Source organism: Ceratotherium simum, chromosome 1 (assembly GCF_057802395.1).
Source record: "Ceratotherium simum simum isolate JZ-2026a chromosome 1, ASM5780239v1, whole genome shotgun sequence".
NCBI lineage: Eukaryota > Metazoa > Chordata > Mammalia > Perissodactyla > Rhinocerotidae > Ceratotherium > Ceratotherium simum.
The window spans coordinates 105,940,594-105,961,063 of record NC_141900.1 but is presented as its reverse complement, the minus strand read 5'-3'; positions in this window follow the sequence as shown (position 1 = coordinate 105,961,063).

Genomic DNA, 20,470 nt, shown 5'->3' with positions numbered 1-20,470 from the left:
AGCCATGGCCCCAGCTTCCCCAACTCCACTGTGCCACAGCCCCAGCTCCTTCAGCTTGACCACACCCCCCTCCCCCTGGCTCCAGCTGCTTTGGCTTGGCCTGTGCTCAGGCTCCAGCTGACTTGGCACCAGCAACTTCAGCCCAGCACTCTCCAGTTCCAGCTTCTTTGGCCCAGTAGCACTATAGCTCCTGTTTCTTCAGCCCAGAACACTCCACTTCCAGCTTCTTTGGCCCAGTGGTGCTCCAGCTCTTGCTTCTTTGGCCGAGTGGCACTTCAGCTGCATCTGCTTCAACCCACCCACACCCAAGCCCCAGCTGCTTCGGCCTAGTGCACTCCAGTCCCAGCTGTTCCCATGCTCCAGCTCCAGCTGTTCCCATGCTTCCCCCCAGCAGCCTCCACTCAGCCATGCCTCGGATCAGCAAGGGGCCAATGAGAGTGCCTGCAGATTGAGGGGGGCCAGAATACACAGCCCTTGACCCCCACCCAGCAGCAGCAAGAGGAAACTGCAGCCATATATGAGGAAAAGTAAGCGAACACCGACAGGCACCATGCAAAAATATATTAAATCTCCAGACCAAAAGGAAAATGACAAGCACCCAGAAGTCAACCCAGAAAGAATAGAAATGTATAACCTTAATGACAGAGAATTCAAAATAGCCATCATAAAAAAGCTTAATGAAACATAAGAAAACACAGACAGACAATTCAATTAAATCAGGATTTTCTTCACAAAAGAGATTGAAACTATAAAAAAAAAATCAGAAATCTTAGAGATGAAAAACACAATAGAGGGGATAAAGACAAATATGGAAGCCTTAAGCATCAGAGCTGACCATATGGAGGAAAGAATTAGCAATATTGAGGACAGTAATGCAGAAATGCTCCAGATGGAGGAGGAAAGAGAACAAAGACTAAAAAGAAATGAAGAAACTCTCTGAGAAATATCCAACTCAATTAGGAAATCCAACATAAGGATTATAGGTATTCCAGAGGGAGAAGAGAGGGAAAAAGGAGTAGAGAACTTGTTCAAAGAAATAATATCTGAGAACTTCCCAAACCTGGGGAAGGAGTTGGAAATACCAGTGAATGCAATATATAGATCTCCTAAATATATCAACACGAAAAGACCCTCTCCAAGGCATATAGTAGTGAAGCTGGCAAAAGTCAACTACAAAGAAAAAATATTAAGGGCAACTAGACAAAAAAAAAATAACATACAAAGGATTTCCTTTCAGGCTCTCAGCCAATTTCTCAACAGAAAATTTACAGGCTAGGAGAGAGTAGAACGATATATTCAAAATTCTGAAGGACAAAAAGTTTCACCCAAGAATACTCTATCCAGCAAAAATATCCTTCAGATATGATGGAGAAATAATAACTATCCCAGATAAACAAAAGCTAAGAGAGTTCATTGCCACAAGACCCCCACTACAAGAAGTGCTCAAGAAGGCCCTCATCCCCGAGAAGAAAAAGAGAAAGAGGATTCAAAGTTTTGAACAAGGAGGAAAATACATCAACAAAACCAGAAAAATTGCAGTCCTCTATCAATATAGGTTAGCAAACACTTAATTATAAAACCAAAGATCAAGGGAAGGTAAGCAGCAAGCATAAATATAACCTAATCATGTTAAACATGAACTCACAACACAAGAAGGAATAAGATGTGACAATAACTCAGAAGGGGAAGAGGAAAGGTATCCAATCAACTTAGTCTAAGGGAATAAGAGGCCATCAAAAAATAAACTATCACATCCATGAGATTTTTTATACAAACCTCATGGTAACCACTATCCAAATAACCAGAACAGAATCACACACAATAAAGAAAAAGAAAACTAAGAGAACCCCCATACAGAACTACCAAACTAAATTGGTAGTTGGAAACACACAGGACAAGAAACAAAAGAAATGCAAAGAACCAGAAAAAGAGCGAGAACATAACAACAACAAGCCCCCATATACCAATAATTACCCTAAATGTAAAGGGACTGAACTCTCCAATCAAAAGACACAGAGTAGTGGGATGGATTACAAAACAAGACCCAACAATATGCTGCCTCCAGGAAACACATCTCAGCTCTAAAGACAAACACAGGCTCAGAGTGAAAGGATGGAAGACAATACTTCAAGCTAATGGCAAACAAAAGAAAGTGGGTGTTGCCATACTTATATCAGACAAAGTTGACTTCAAGTCATGAGAGACAAAGAGGGGCAATATATAATGATAAAAGGGACACTCCACCAAGAAGACATATCACTTTTAAATACATATGCACCCAATATAAGAGCACCAAGGTACATAAAGCAACTATTAACAAGTCTAAAAGGCGATATTAACAACAACACAATAATAGTAGGGGATCTTAACACCCCACTCTCATCAATGGACAGATCATCCAGACAGAAAATAAATAAGGAAATAATGGACCTAAACAAAAAACTACATGAGATGGACTTAATAGACATATACAGAGCACTCCATCCAAACACAGCAGATTACACATTCTTCTCAAGCGCACATGGAACATTCTCAAGAATAGACCATATGTTGGGAAACAAGGCATACTTATATAAATTTAAGAAGATTAAAATCGTAACAAGTATCTTTTCAGACCACAATGCCATGAGGTTAGAAATCAACTACAAGGAAAAAACCGGGAAAGTGACAAAGCTGTGGAGACTCAACAACATCCTACTAAACAACCAATGGATCATTGATGAAATGAAAGGAGAAATCAAAGCATATCTGGAGACAAATGAAAATGAAAATACACCATACCAACTCATATGGGATGCAGCAAAAGCAGTCCTGAGAGGGAAACTCATAGCAATACAGGCCCACCTTAACAAACAAGAAAAAGCCCAAATAAGCAACCTCAAACTACTCCTAAAAGAATTAGAAAAAGAAGAACAAAACAAAGCCTAAAGTCAGCAGAAGGAGGGAAATAATAAAAATCAGAGCAGAAATAAATGAAATTGAAATTAAAGAAAAACAGTAGAAAGGATCAATGAAACAAAGAGCTGGTTCTTTGAGAAAATAAACAAAATTGACAAACCCTTAACCAGACTCACCAAGAAAAAAAGAGAGAAGGCTCAAATAAATAAAATTAGAAATTGAAAAGGAGCAATTACAACAGATACCACAGAAATACAATAGATTATAAGAGAATACTATGAAAAACTATATGCCAACAAATTGGACAATCCAGAAGAAATGGATAAATTCCTAGACTCATGCAACCTCCCAAAACTGAATCAAGAAGAAATAGAGAATCTGAATAGACCAATCACAAGTAAAGAGATTGAAACGGTAATCAAAAACCTCCCAAAAAATAAAAGTCCAGGACCAGATGGCTTCTCTGGAGAATTTTACCAAACATTCAAAGAAGACTTAATACCTATCCTTCTCAAACTATTACAAAAAATGGAGGAAGATGGAACACTTCCCAAAACATTCTATGAGGCCAACATCATCCTGATAGCAAAGGCGGGCAAAGATAATACTAAGAAGGAAAACTACAGACCAATATCCCTGATGAACATAGATGCAAAAATCCTCAACAAAATATTGGCAAACTGAATACAGCAATACATTAAAAAGATCATACACCATGATCAAGTGGGATTTATACCAGGGACACAGGGATGATTCAACATCTGCAAATCAATCAATGTGATACACCACGTTAACAAAACGAGGAATAAAAACCATATGATCACATCAATAGATGCAGAGAAGTCTTTTGATTATTTGTTTAGTGGTTACCTTGAGGTTTGGGCAAAAAATCTTGTGTATGAGATAGTCCATTATCTGATAGCCTCCTATTTCCTTATACTAAGTCAATTCAATCACTTTCCTCTTCCCCTTCTAAGTTGTTCTTGTTATACCTTATTCTATCTTGTGTTGTGGCTGTGTGTTTACAGTGATGAGGTTAAATTTATTTTTGGTGAGTTTCTTCCTTTGCTCTTTGAATTTAGTATTTAAGCGGTTGCTAACCTATTCCGGTAAAGATCTACTATTTTTCTGAGTTTGTCTACCTACTTTTCTCCTTGCTCCAAGCTTTGTGTTCCCTTTCTCTTCTTTTTTTCAGGCCTGAGGGCCTTGTTGAGTATTTCTTGTAGTGGGGGTCTCGTGGCCATGAACTCCCTTAGCTTTTGTTTATCTGGGAGAGTTACTATTTCTCCATCATATTTGAAGGATATTTTTGCTGGATAGAGTATTCTTGGCTGAAAGTTTTTATCTTTCAGTATTTTGAATATATCATTCCAGTCTCTTCTAGCCTGTAAAGTTTCTGTTGAGAAATCCGCTGAGAGCCTGATGGGAGTTCCTTTGTACGTTATTTTTTGTTTTTGTCTAGCTGCCCTTAATATTGTTTCTTTGTCATTGACCCTGGCTAGCCTTACCACTAGGTGTCATGGTGAAGGCCTTTGTCTGTTAATATATATAGGTGTCCTGTTGGCTTCGCTTACTGGTATTTCCTGCTCCTTCCCCAGATTTGGGAAATTCTCAGCTATTATTTCCTTGAATAGGCTCTGTGTTCCTCTTTCCCTCTCTTCTCCCTCAGGAATACCTATAATTCTTATGTTACATTTTCTAATAGAGTCAGATATTTCTCGGAGTCTTTCTTCATTTCTTTTTAGTCTTAGTTCTCTCTCCTCTTCCATCTGGAGTATATCTGTATCCCTATCCTCTAAAGTGCTAATTCTTTCCTCCATAGTGTCAGCTCTGTTCTTTAAAGATTCCAGATTCTCCTTTATCTCCTCCATTGTGTTCTTCATCTCCATCAGCACTGATTGGTTTTTCTTTATGATTTCAATCTCTTTTGTGAAGAAACTCCTAATCTCATTGAATTGTTTGTCTGTGTTGTCTCGTATTTTGTTGAGTGTTTTTATGATAGCTATTTTGAAATCTCTGTCATTTAGATTATGGATTTCTGTGTCTTCAGGGTTGATTTCTGGGTGCTTGTCATTTTGTTTCTGGTGTGGTGATTTCATATTTTTGCATTGTGGTTCCTGTGTTGGTTTTGTTTTTCCTCATCCTGGAAATCTCTGGTTGCAATTTCCACCTGCCGCCACTGTCTGGTGGTAAAGGGCTGTGTAGTCTAAGCCCCCTGCACTCTGCCCGGTTTTTCTGCTGTGATCCGCAGTTTTGTTTTTTGTTTTTTGTTTTTTTTTTTCTGGCTGCGATCCACGGGTCCGGTCGTTTGATCAGGTCTGCCACGGATCTCTTGGTCTGGTCTGTCGCGGATTTCTTGGTCTGGTCTGCCACGCATCGCTAGGTCTGGTCTGGCCGGTTGAGCTGCAGGGTCCGGTTTGCGGGGAGGGGGGAGCTCTCAGAGAAGGCTTTTGACAAGATCCAACATACACATATGATAAAAACTCTCAACAAAATGGGTATAGAAGGAAAGTACCTTAACATAATAAAGGTCATATATGACAAACCCACAGCCAACATCATACTCAATGGGGAAAAACTGAAAGCCATCCCTCTGAAAACAGGGACAAGAAAAGGGTGCCCACTGTCACCACTCTTAGTCAACACAGCACTGGAGGTTCTGGTCAGAGCAATTAGGCAAGAAAAAGGAATAAAAGGAATCCAAATAGGCAACGAAGAATTGAAACTCTTGCTGTTTGCAGATGACACGATCTTATATATAGAAAACCCTAAAGAATCCATTGGAAAACTATTAGAAATAATCAACAACTATAGCCAAGTGGCAGGGTACAAAATCCACTTACAGAAATCAGTTGCATTTCTATATACCAACAACGACCTAACAGAAAGAGAACTCAAGAAGACAATCCCATTTACAATTGCAACAAAAAGAATAAAATATCTACGAGTAATTTAACCATGGAAGTGAAAGACCTATACAATGAAAACTATAAGACATTATTGAGTGAGATCAATGATGACATAAGAAATGGAAAAAGATTCCATGCACTTGGATTGGAAGAATAAACATTGTTAAAATGTCCATACTACCTAAAGCAATCTACAGATTCAATGCAATCCCGATCAGAATCCCAAGGACATTCTTCACAGAAATAGAACAAAGAATACTCACATTCATATGGGGAAACAAAAGACCCTGTATAGCTAAAGCAATCCTGAAAAAGAAGAACAAGGCTGGAGGCGTCACAATCCCTGACTTCAAAACGTACTACAAAGCAATAGTAATTAAAACAGCATGGTACTGGTGCAAAAACAGACACACATATCAATGGAACAGAATTGAAAGTCCAGAAATAAAACCTCATATCTACAGGCAGCTAATCTTTGACAAAGGAGCTAAGGACATACAGTGGAGAAAGGAAAGTCTCCTCAATAAATGGTGCTGGTAAAACTGGACAGCCACTTGCCAAAGAATGAAAGTAGACCATCTTCTTTCGCCATACACAAAAATTGACTCAAAATGGATCAAAAACCTGAAGGTGATACCTGAAACTATAAAACTTCCAGAGGAAAATATAGGTAGTACACTACTCGTCATCAGCCATAAAGGGGCCGTTTTGAATTCCATGTCTACTCAGACAAGGGAAACAAAAGAAAAAATAAACAAGTAGAACTTCATCAGATTTAAGAGCTTCTACAAGGCATACGAAATCAGGATCAAAATGAATAGGGAACCCAACAGCTGGGAAAAAATATTTGCAAACCATATATCTGACAAGGGATTAATCTCCATAATAATATATAAAGAACTCACACAACTGAATAACAAATAAACAAACAACCCAATCAAAAAATGGGCAGAGTAAATGAACAGACACTTCTCCAAAGAAGATATACAGATGGCCAATAGGCACATGAAAAGATGCTCAACATCACTAATCATCAGGGAAATGCAAATCAAAACCACACTAAGATATCATCTTACACCCATTAGAATGGCTATAATCACCAAGACAAAAAGCAACAAATGCTGGAGAGGCTGTGGATAAATGGGAACCCTAATCCACTACTGGTGGGAATGCAAACTGGTGCAGCTTCTATGGAAAACAGTGTGGAGATTCTTCAAAAAATTAAAAATAGAAATACCTTACGATCCAGCTATCCCACTACTGGGTATCTATCCAACAAACCTGAAATCAACAATCCAAAGAGGCTTATGAACCCCTATGTTCATCGCAGCATTATTCACTATAGCCAAGACATGGAAGCAACCCAAGTGTCCCTTGACTGATGATTGGATAAAGAAGATGTGGTATATATACACCATGGAATACAACTCAGCCATAAAAAAAGACAAAATCGTCCCATTTGCAACAACATGGATGGACCTGGAGAGTATTATGTTAAGTGAAATAAACCAGAAAGAGAAAGACAAACAGTGCATGATTTCTCTCATATGTGGAAGATAAACCAACACAGGGACAGATAGAACTGTTTGGTGGTTACCAGGGGCTAGGGGGGTGGGGAGTGCGCACAAAGGGTGGAGGGATGCACTTATATGGTGACTGACAAACAATAATGTACAACAAAAATTTCACAATAAAAAAAAATACATACGTTAGGTCTTCTCTATTCTGGCTGACTTTTGTCAGCTTGGTCTGTCCTGTACTGAAAGTGATGTGTTAAGGTCTCCTGTGTGTTTCTGTCTATAGCTCCTTGCATCTCCTGTCATTTTTGCTTCATGAAAGTGGTGGCTGTTGCTAATGGGTGTATGCATAATCGTTACTATTATATCTCCATTACGCATTATGTTTTTAGCATTTTAAATTTTCTTGTTTGTCACATTTAATGTTTTTAGGATTCAATTCTACTTTGATATGAGGATTGCAACCTTGTCTTTCTCATTGCTTCCATTTGCCTTGTATACCTATGCCCATCTCTTTACAGTCATGCACTGCATAATGACATTTCAGTCAATGACGATCACATATATGACTGTGGTCCTGTAAGATTAGTTCCATATAGCCTAGGTGTGAAGGACATTTAGGTTTGTGTAAGAACACTCTGTAATGTTCACATAAGATGAAATCGCCTAATGACGCATTTCTCAGAATGTATCCCCGCCATTAAGCGACGCATGACTGTATTTGTACCCTTCTGAATCACTTTGTTCTAAGTGGTCTCTTGTTAGATAATAGTTAGGTCTTTCACTTTGGAACAAACTAAAGATCTTTGTTTAATAGTTAAGTCCTTTCAAAATTATTGATATGACTGACATGTCAAATATTAGCTTGGTCATAATATTTTATAAATTATGTTTTATGTTATTTTCCTTTGTTCCTTTCTCGGCATGACATGTATGCTTTGCTATTTATTTTTAAATTTTTTATTCTTTTGTACTCAGAAATATTCATATTTTTGTTGTAGTGTTTACCTCTATGCCTGTGTTCTTTTTGGTACTGTTAGTTCTCTTTTTTCTTATTTAATCTCTTACTATCTGATATACCAGTACTGCATGGTATACTTTAATTCCCACCTATTTCCTAAAAGACAATAAATTATTTTTCTTTCCTTTTTCCTTCTATCTTTTCCTCTTGTTTTTCAGTCACATTATTTGTGTTTTTCATAACAAGGTAACGTTTGCATATTAGTCTTTCTTTCTTGCTTCCGCCTTTGTTTTGTCTTATACATACAATCAAATAGATTATTGTGCACATCGTGGGGCCTCTTGCTGGAGTTTTTCAAGTCATCTCTTGTTTAGATGGAGCTCATCCTCTCTTAGACCCCTCAAAAGGGGGCACAGGTACACAATTCCCCAAGTTGTTGAATAAAGACTATTACTGTTGTCTGTAGTCTTTATGCTTCACAGACAGTTTGAAAATAAACTTTTCACACTTTCTTTCACTGAGTTTTTGAAATTCTACTCTGTTGTTGCTTTTCTTTTTGTTTGTTCCTGAGAATTCTAATTACAGATTAATTATTTCGCTCTTGTAAGTTATTTATTCCTTTTTATCTGAAAATTTGGAATATTTTTATCTTCGAAGTCTCATAGTGTTACTGGGATGTGTTGTGAAGTTTATCATTTCTTGTTCGTTTTTCTGGGTACTCAGTGGGCCCTTTCAGTGTGTAAATTCAGGTCTTTTTTGGAGTGTCTATAAGGTTTTCTTGGGTTACAATTTATATATTATTTCTGTTCCATTGTTTGATTTTCTACATCAGTGACTTCAATTATATGTGTGTTGTTTCTTCTTTGCTTATGTTCCCATTCAAACTCATTCTCTTTATTGTTTTTATTTCTTCCTTTATCTCATTTTCATGTGTTGACTGTTTTGTTTTTGTTTTTGTTTTTGTTTTTTGTTTGTTTTTGCATTTCTTCAATGCTTCTTATTACATTTCATTTGAGTCATCTTCACTTCTGAGATGATTTCATCTTGCTCTTTCATTTCTTTCCTGAGTTCAATCAACTCTTTTTTCATTTTTTTCTGTTTTTATGTCTATTTTTGTTTTTAGTTTTTGATTTCTGATTCAAAGCAGTTCTTCATATTATAAATGTCTGTTTGACTATATTTAATTCATTTGGACCACATCCTACAGTCTTCTCTTGCTTCATGGTTATCTTTAGGGGAGGAATTTCAACAGCTGAAATGTGTTAATTCTCATTTTTTCGTATTTTTGTGGTAACTTTATATAGACTTAGTTTCACGCTGTTCATTTTGCATATTTGTGGTGGTTTACAAGATTTCTACGCTGGTGGCATGGTGTCCTCTTCTGCCTGTGTCGCAAAGCTTAGTTTCCTAAGTGAGTGAGTTTCTTGTTGATGCAAGGAGTGGCTATGTGTGCTTTGATTTTTATATTACTTTTTGTCTTTCAGGACATTAATTTTTCCTTTCACTTCTTTTATTTTTTACCACTCAGTCAGCAAAAGTGCCTATCCCTTATTTTTGTCTTTTTCTCACCAGAAGCTATGCTTTTTGAAGACTGCCACCTCAAATCATGTATATTTTAAGTCTCTTCCCTATAATCAGTGGGGTAATCTATTAACACAATTTTTCAGTATTTTTACAGTTAGGATAATTATCATTGTGGTTGTGGTTTTAGAATAATTTTAGACCTGCTGCTCACTCCCTTCTTCTCTCTTCTGTGCAGTTTTTTGTTTTTAAACCAGACTGCCTTTGCCTGCAAAGTTTGCAAAAGAGTCTGAGAGATTGCTTACCAAGATTTCTTTCTTTCTTCCCTTCTTTCTTTCTTTCTTTCTTTTTGTTTAAAAGCAACTTGAAGTTTGTGCATTCATTGTCTTCTCGTTATGCCAGCGTCCTGGGTTTTGAGTAGTTTTACAGGTTCTTCTTTTGTGTTGTCTTCTGTATCTTACTGGGACGTGGATTTAGGCAGCTGCCATTGCCCCAGCTACGTGGAAGAAAACAACAATTATTTTCTGAGATATCTAACATCAAGACTTAAGCTCTGAATTTGCAAATGATTAAAGATAGGATATTTATAAAGCAGTGAATTTAAAAAGGTAATGAATAACAAAATTCCAAAACTAGCCCAGTCAAAAACTTTATAGGGATTTGGATAAGAGAATTATTTTTGCAAGACAGGGTACAGCATGGTGGTCGGGAGGGCAGGCTCGGAAGTCAGACAGCAGTGAGTTTGAATCATGTCCCTGCTACTTACCAGCCGTGCAGACTCAGGTAAGGATTTTTATGCTCATTTTACAGATCAAGAAGCTGAGATCTAGAGAGTTAATCATATACCCACCCTCATAGAATACTAATAATTACGTGAAATAATGCATGAAAAGGGCTTTAGTTAGAGTTTATGGTTCATAGTAATGGTCATGGAGTGTTAACCGTTATTATTAACAAAATAACAGAAGAAATTAGGAAAGCCTTCATAGATGATAAGTGCTTAATTTGTACATTAAAACCTAAGTAAAAACGATGGAGAGAGATTCCTGGGAGAATTATAACATGAGCAAAGATGTAGGAATGATCCTTGAGCCTGATATATTGGCAAAAGATAGTGACAGGTGGAGTTTCAGAAAGTAAGACAATCATTTCTCCGCATCTGAAGATTTATGTGGAAAAGCAGTGGTAGATAAGAGTGATCTGTGGACCTGATTATGGAGGCAACTGAACGAGTGTGAGGACTTGGGGGTTCACCTAACCCAATGTTTCTGGAGAACCTGGTCCAGATAATACTAACAATGTGTCCTGATAAGAACGTGTTCTGAGTCTATATACGTTTGGAAAGATTAGGTTGAATAAAGCTAAACTCATTTCTTTGTGTTGGAAATACACTCTGAGCTTTAATAGTATACTGGTTTGCATTATGAATCTTCAAAATGAGGATATAGTATTCAGCAATATTTCTCAAATTTGAGTACTGTTTGTGACTCTTTTAATGTAAAAATAAGATAAAACCCTCAGATCCCAGTTTGAGTAGGGCAGAAATAGAACTCACGTCAGCCTGAAATCTGGACCTGCTAAGGGGTCTGCTGGGAAACTGACCCGTGCTGCTTCACCCAGAAGAGACTGGAGAGACTAAGAGGATGTGAAACCTCATTGTAGGGGCAGAAATGTTTGACCTGGTAGAAGCCCCTTTCTGTGAGAGGAGGATGTGCACACATCTAATGTCCACATCTTTCTAATGTCCAATAGAGACATCATCTACTGCTCCGTACCTGCATGGTAAGCTCTAGATATATAGGAAGCCGCTAATTCATCTGCTTTCTGTAATTATTTTTGGTCATTGGTCCATGCAGATTTGTGTTTGATAGTCATGTCCACACCATCCCCAGACTTTCAGCAGTTTCTTGCTATTTCCCTGCCATGCCTTTTTCTTCCAGGAGGCAGGACAAGCCCTTGCATTCTTGGAACCCTGCAGGGGGAATGGATGCCGACTCTTTGAAACCAGATGGACTCCATTCTCTCATTCCTCCATCTTCTGTAATACCTGCACCCACATCACCTACATACATACCTTACCAAGCCTCCAGTACACATTAGCTTCTGCATTTCTGGGTGTGTGTTTTCCTTATGGGTGAATCTATCGTGAAATAGTCATATTCCCTCAAAGAATAACCAACACTATGAACATTTAAGCTTGTGCAATCTTGTTGTGACTCCTTTAGAAATGGTCCAATCTATGGCTAACAGAGCTCCCCGAGCTGGCTATGGAGTCTGTTATCTTCCAAGGCACGGCTTCTCTGCATCTGTGTCTCTATTAGTTGAGGGGTATGCCCAGGTCCAGCATCCTTTTGCCTGGCAGCTCTCAGAGCCTGCAGAAAGGACTCACGTTTGTCTTCCCGAAAGCCTGCAAGGTGTGAGTCCTGATTGAAACTTCTGTAATGGTCCTCGCCTGTCCTGGACAACACAGCCTTAGTCGGAGCTATTCTAATCTCCTTCTCTGTCTAGGAAGGGGTTTGAGTCTCTTACAAAATCAGAGTCCCATAAAAGTGTCTTAATTATCACTACAAGCCTCTTATGAAATGTGAAGAGAGTTTGCTGTCTTCAGCCAACTCTAGCACCGCTGCACTCACCCTTTCTTATCTGCTGTCAATCACTCTTATCCGCCCTGCGTCTGGCAAGCATTCTGAAATCCTCTCCCTACTCAGTGTCATCAGAGATTACAGTAGGGATTTTGAGAAGATAATTCATCTTTGTCTATCTATACTCCAGGAGTATTACTGGTATTGTTTTCAAAAGAATGGGCTTGCATTTAAAGGTCTGTGATCTATCGATGTTATGCTTAAGCTTGTTTATTGATATTGAACTCGGTCACCTCCTATGGTAGCCACGAATCTCAGTCCATAAACTCAAGTGAGCAACAACAACAAAAAACAACTCCTTTGGTAAACCAGAGTAATTATTTACTGAGGCCCCCATTCCACCAGAACCTCAGTTCTCTCCAGGGTTCTCTCATCTCCCTGTGTTTTTTCCCCAGCTCAAGGGTATTCCAAAGTGCCCAGGCGCTTGTGGAGGAAAGGAGTCAGTCCTCGGCCACCAGGCCTCGCAGACTGCTCCTGAGATGTCCGCCTGGCCCCCTCTGGTCCTGCCCACTGCCATGATGGGACACGGGCATTTTCAGAGAGTCTTAGTCTCATCTTTCTAGGTGCACCATGTAGCCAATTCTCTCTGGGTTCTTGCTGCTTCTCTAGCAGAAATTCTGAGAAACAGGAGCCCCAGGCCACTTTGGGTCTCAGTATTGGTCATTCCCTTCTCCTGCCTCCCTTCCACCCCTTCAAGAGATCCCATACATGTTTCCTCAAGATTCTCTGAGTTTGCCCCAAACTCCCCTAAGCACTGAGCAGGGAGGACAGGAGTGGCCATACACAATACTTTTACCTTGAACTCTCCCACACACCTTCCCAAGGACAATGAGATGTTACCTGCCACCTGTTTATAAGAGTGGATGGATGGGGAAACTGTGGGTTAGAAAAGGAATGAGTCATAAATTAATATTGTGAAATATTGTTCTGCTGTGTGTGTAAAATATACTGACGAGAGAAAAGAGAAAACTGCCCTCCTCCCACACAGGGACAGCGACCGGTCACTAGCAGTGGAGGGCCTTGCACAGGTGAGGTAAGAAAAGTTATCAGTAACGCTTTGCCCTTGAAATTAAGCAGAACTGTCCTGTATGGACCCCCAACGATTATCCATCACAGGCGTGAGGGTTGTCCTACCACAGTGGTGAGGAAAAGTGAGAAGGTCCGTCCTCCACTGCTGGGACGGAAGAAAGTGGCCCTATTGCCGTGGTGCCCGTGGAACCCTATGACTTGCTGGATCTGACGACACCCATTCCTGACAGGCAGCTCCAGCCACATAGCATTTGATGGCCATGGTCACAGACACGCAGTGCCGACTAGAGAGAGGGGAAGTGAGACGAGGAAGGGATGAAAGGCAGTGGAGGGTACACTGATGAGGGGATCGTGGCTGTGAGAGACAGCGGCTCAATCTCCCTCTGAGCTGTCCTATTGAGAGGTGAGGCAGCCAAGCTCCCATCCCACAGTGTTGATGGTTGTTCTGAGGGCATTAACCCTCCAACACTCCCAGCCCGTCCTGCTCACTTACAGGTGGAGGCAGGGGCACAGGGACCCTCCCCAGGCCTCTGGGGTAGGACACAGGCTATGAGTGGGGACCAACAGCACCGGTTTCAAGTGGTTCCCAGGGCTCAGCCACATGGGAGAGAAAGGAAGGAGGCGACACAAGGAAGGGCAATGCCGAGGCTGCTTCTGTCCCAAATAAGGGGGCCAAGTTCAAGGGTTCCCAAAGGCTGCTCCTCCTCGGCACACTCCACCGCTCCACACACAGCCTCCATGTTATCAGAGCATCTTCAGTGCAAAGAAAGCAACAAAAAAGGCAGAAACTCCAGTTGAGCCCCATATCACCAAAGTCTCACGAAATGGTCCGTATCATACATCAGATAAGAGCAAGAGTCTGGAGCCACACTGTCTGCACCCAAAGCCCTGCTCTGATGGCCCTCCGACCTCGGGCAAGGGACGGCGCCTCTGGGTGCTTTGGGTTCCTCATCTACAGACTAGGGATGAGTAACGCAGGTCCATAATCCCATCTCCATGATTCCCAAACCCAAAAGCTCTGAGAAATTAGGGGGTTTTTTCATAACTTTTTGGCAGTGCTCCTGGTCTGAACTAAAATGAAGTAATTTGTAGTCTAGATTTTCCCACTTTTGATGAATATTCATGTATTGCTCTGGAGAAATAGTAACGTGTTTAATTATAGAGTGCAGCTGAGAATGTAACGTATATGTGGTATAGGCACCATAAAAAGCTAATCAGGAAAAAAATTGTATTCCGAACCACATCTGGTCTGAGAGCTTTGGCCAGAGGAGTATACTGCCTGTCCACTTTGCTGTGGTTGGAAAGTTTCTAGATTAGCAATGATTCAGGATGCAGACATGTGGATTGCAAGCACATATGTAGTGCTTACTGTGGATCAGGCACTGTTCTAAGCTGTCTACATGTACTAATTTATTTACTCATTGCTTGCAATCTGCTAACATTTGCATCTTAAGTCATCACTAGTCTTCAAATTTTCTAACCACATCACAGGAGACTTCCAACGCTGTGGGCAGGAAAACCCCGAAAGTTAGAGACTTTGTGTGTGTGTGTGTGCTTTCTTGTGGTAAAAAACACATAACATTAAATTTACCTTCTTAACCAAATAGATTCACATTGTTGTGCAACAGATCTCTGGAACTTTTTCATCTTGCAACACTGAAACTCTATACCCGCTAAACACTAATTCTCCCATCCCTCCCCCCTCAGCCCTTGGTAACAATTCTACTTTCTGTTTCTATGATTTTGACCACTTTAGATGCCTCATATAAGTGGAATACATACAGTATTTGTCCTTTTGTGTCTGGCTTATTTCCATTAGCAATATGTCCTCGAGGTTCATCCATTTTGTAGCAAGTGTCAGTATTTTCTTTTTTTCAAGCCTGCATAATATTCCATTATATGGTTGTACTACATTTTGTTTATCCATTCATCTGTCAATGGTCATTTGGGTTGTTTCTACCTCTTGGTTATTGTGAAAATGCCCCATTGAATATGAGTGTGCAAACATCTCTTTGAGATCCTGATTTCAATTCTTTTGGATGAATACCCAGAAGTGGGATTGCTAGATCACATGGTACTTCTATTTAACATTTTTTTATGAACCTCCATACTGTTTTCCACAGCACCTGCACCATTTACATTCCCACCAACAGTGCAGAAGGCTTCCAACTTCTCTGCATCCTTGACCACATGTGTTATTTTCTGTTCCTTTGATAGTGGCCATCCTGATGGGTGTGGGGTGATACCTCACTGTGGTTTTGAGTTGCATTTCCCTGATGGTTAGTGATGTTGGGCATCTTTTCATGTGCTTATTGGCCATTTGTATGTCTTCTTTCGAGAAATGTCTATTCTAGTCCCTTGCCCATTTTTAAATTCAGTTATTTGTTTTTTTGTTGTTGAGTTGTAGAAGTTCCTTATATACTGCAGATGTTAACCCTTTATCAGACATATGATTTGCAATTATTTTCTCCCATCCCATAGGTTGCCTTTTCACTCTGTCGATTGTTTCCTTTGACATGCAGAAGTTTTTAAGTTTGGTGTGGTCGCATTTGTCTATTTTTGATCTTGTTGCCTGTCATGTTAGAGGTTTTTTAAAAATCTAGAAGTCAGCTTGGGAAGCCAGTCCCCACGTGATGAATTAGGAATAGAAGAAGCTCAGCCCCACGCTGCGAGTGAGTCAGAGGCGAGAGAGCCCCTCCTCTGTTGAGGCCGCAGCTCAGGATGTTCCATCGGCGTGCGGAAGGCTGGCACCGCAGGCAGGTGTACGTGGGAGCTGTCGGGAGCAGACTTTCATCCAGATGAGAAACCATTAGGCACAGAATGAGAGGACAGGGGAGGGAAAGGAGGACAGATGGCCACGCGGGAGGGAGACTGCAGTTCAGAAGGCTCACCTGCCTTTTTTATTTAAAATGACACCCCTTCGTCACTGTGGAGGTGGAGGACTAGTAATGACAGGGCTCACTGACGAGGCTACACAGGGAACTCGACAAGATTGCCAGGTCCTCCCCTGAATCTGCTCCTTATTGAGACGCTTTCTGCAGTTATTGAGCTGGAAGATGGGTATTGAAGGAAAGCAAACCCACATGGTTCAGCTTGCTGGCTGAATAGTCCACCAGTATAGATGATCTGCCCAGATACTGGAATCATACTGTGTTAGAAAGAAACGGTGTGATGCACCCCTCGTGCAGTCAGAGAAGAGGGTTTGGAAGCAACACAGGAAAGTGCCAGGTCGGTTGCGTTTTGTTTTATTTTAAAACCTAGATCACCCTCACCATGTTTTCTGTAACGTCGAGAAACGTGCAAGGACCTGGTGGGACATGTGGATCATCTTCCAGTTTCAAAGCCAGAACTGGCATTTTCCCTGGATATTTAGGGGGCACGTGCACTGAGCTATTACTAGATGAGCGAAAGAGGAGGTGGTAGCAGTGACGCAATAGCAATAACGAGACCCTGTTCACGTGATGGCTAAAATGGACAAGGAACTTAATAAACTATTCATCCTAACAATGCCGGGAAATAATTAGGACATGATGCAACTTTACTGAGGCTGACATCTCATGAGGAGTAAATAATGACCCACGATTGGACGTGGCAAGGCCTGCAATAGAGTTATGGGCTTCGAGCCTTCAGAAAGTGCTCAATAATAGATATTTGAGTTGAATTTTATGCAATGAAAAGGTAGCCTTGCCGTGGAGACATGTAGTTCGTACTTTGCGTGGCACAGAGGAAAGAACAAGAAACTAAGTCCAAGTCACAGGGCCAGAAACCAGAGCACTTCACACTCAGTTGTGCTGCCTGACCCAAAGACGATGCTAAGATAATTGAATCATAAAGAGATCTCAGTCGACCTAAGGAAAGAACAGACAGCGCACATGGAAATATTTAGGCACTCTCCTCTCCCATTCTTAAATCAAAACATTAATTACTTAATTCAATCCAGTTTTCACTGAAGGATTAAATAAAATACTAGTTTCCATTACCTGCTGAATCCGTATGGGACGTATGATTATACTGTAGCTTGACTGATACTTGAACTCATGTCTCTGAGTTCTGGTCACTTCAGAGCAAACCCTTTGAAAGCCTCTCCGCATATCTCCCCCATGCTGCAATAGTGCGTGCCAGTGTTTAAGCTTCCCTGTCGGAACAGCCATGGAGCCACTTCTGCATCCCTCTTGGTGCTAAATCTTTGGGGTTTGAGGGCAAATGGGATATTTAGAAGCAGTCGAAAGTCATCCTGAGTCATTTTAAGGTAAACTAACACCGCTTTTGGCCAAGAACTAAACCAGTAAAACTGATTTGGCTGAAGCTGTTTCTTAAGAAAATGTCTAGAGTTTTTAAAAGATAAAGCCATTCTTTGCCATGGTTTTGGAAATATAGCAGTCCCCCAAATAGGGCACTTTTGTAACTATCATATATTTCAATGTGCAGTCTGATAGTTACTTTGTGTCCTTGTCCTGCAGCCAGGCACGTGCCCCACTGCTGTGTGCAAACTCTACCTTCTATGCTTCTCAGGTTCAAGGCAGCTCCATCTAAAGGCCCAGGGTACAGGCTCAGTTCCCTGACAGCAAGAAACAGTTCACATTTGCCCAACTTCCCTCTTCCCTGCTTCTATTTTTATTTTAGCAGAAAAGAAAAAAAGTACTATTTTTTTTATTTTATTTATTTATTTTTTCCCCCAAAGCCCCAGTAGATAGTTGTATGTCACAGCTGCACATCCTTCTAGTTGCTGTATGTGCACAGTGGCCTCAGCATGGCGGGAGAGGCAGTGCGTCGGTGCGAGCCCGGGATCCGAACCCGGGCCGCCAGTAGCGGAGCGCGAGCACTTAACCGCCAAGACACGGGGCCGGCCCCAGTACTTATTTTTTTAAATAACTAACACCACGCCGCTCGTTTCCATAAGCCCTTTGTGATTGTTAACCAACACCGAACATCCCAGCTCCATCTAAGTGAACCAAATTGCTCTGCTCTTCTATAATTAATAGCTTCAGATGTGCTAGGCAGACTTACGCTTGCTCATAAACTCTACCAGCTGAGCTTCTAGACAGTGTTGGCACCTGGTAGCTAATTCCACTCGCATTAGCAAGGAAGCTTTGGTTATAACCTGGCAAGGCTTGCTTTAAAAATTGTTTAAGACAAAGCTTTGAAGCAAAGATGTAAGGCAGGTTCTCCACACCAAATATAACACCCGAACACAAATGGCCTCACACCTCACATTTTGTAGTTGTTGTGTTTAATTCTGAATGAAGAGTCTCTTGCTAAAGGAGTAGTACTTTTTCCTTTAACATGCTTTGATTTATTGTTTGAAGTCTGGGTAGAAGATGTTTATCATGGGGCAAGGAAGATAAACAAGGGTTTACCTGGCTTGTTGTCTATTCTCATTAGGAATATCATTATTTTCCATTAAGTTTGATTCTCTCAGTGACAGCCCAGGAGTGAATTTCACACTTTGGGAAATCATATTTACTCTTGCAAGAAACTAAGGCATTATTTAGTTGATTACTAATCCAAAGCAATAAAGTTAGCTTGTGATAGTTTTCAAAATTCGTTAGAATGACAAAATTCTACCCGAGCTGAAAATTTGCTTTGACAGTTCCCACATTTATCGCGGCAAGCATCTCCTCACTCCCATCCTCACCCTGCAGTGGCTCGTATTTCTAGACTAAAAGAGAAACGATCTCAACATCTAACATCTACTGAACTTCCAGTACTGAACACAGAGCCCGATACGTAGTAGGTGCTGAAAAAACAATGTGTTAAATGAATGAATGCAAGACACTGTCCCAGATACAGACACATGGAGGAGGCGGAGGCAGAGGTGGAGACGTTGAAAACGAGAAGCATAAAATTGGGTCCCTGCTCTCAAGGAGCTTGCTGTCTGGAGAGATAAGGCAGTGTACATGTGAAAATTAATGTGTCATATTTTCTCTAGAATCCTTCCCTAGGCCCAGAGAAAGAGAAGAGCCTAGCATATTTAAGAACTAGAAAGAAAACCACTGAGGCTGGCTACAACGCAGTACATAATTGAGAGCATGCGATAGGCAGGTGATGGAGGCCATAGAGGCCGTGATAAGGAGCTTCCATTTCTTTCTAACGATGAGAAGCCCCTGATGTGTTTTAGAAGGTAAATGATGTAATGTGATCTGACTTATGTTTATGAAAAGTCACTGTGGTTCTCGTGGAAGAATGGTTGGGGGAGGTGAAAGGAGGCAGAGAGGCCAGTGAGGAAGTGATTGCATCACTCCTGGCGAGAGGTGAAGGTGGCTTGGTCTAGAGGAACAAAAATGGAGACAGCCAATGGAAGAGTGATCTATTTTGGAGATAGAACTCTGACTGCTTTTCAGATGGATTGGGTGCTCAACATAAGGGAAAAGAAAGAAAATTAAGAGTGTTCTGTAAGTGTTTAGCTTGATAACTGGTCACCTCCCCCCTGAACCCCAGACTGGTTCTCTCCAATCTCTCCTACCTTAGCAAAATAGCACCTTACTGCAAGCATGAACTTCCTCCAACATATTAATTTTGAGATGCTTATTCAGCCAAGCAGGGATTTCAAGTAAGTGGTTGGACTTATGCATCAGAACTCAGAATGGTCAGGACTAGAATCATCAGTGTGCAGGAGAGCTTTAAAGCAATGGAAGTGGATGAAACTATCTAGGTAATAAACACAGACAGAGGTGAATAAAGATCTAGGATGAAGCTGTAGGACACCCCAGCATTTATGGTGCAGGCAGTTGAGAAGGAAACTGAGGAGAAAGGGTCGGAGAAGTAGTAGAAAACCCTACTAGAAGTCAAGAATTAAACAAATTTCAAAGAAGGAGCAACCAACGGGGTCAGACGCTGCTAAGCTGTCATGAAAGATGAAGAATAAGAATGTCATCAGGTGTAGAAAGACCGAGGTTGTTGGTACATTTGACAAGACCAATTTCTATGCAGTGATAGGAATGGAAGCCACGTGGAAATGTTCGTGATGAAATAGACCCCAGACATCACCTACTT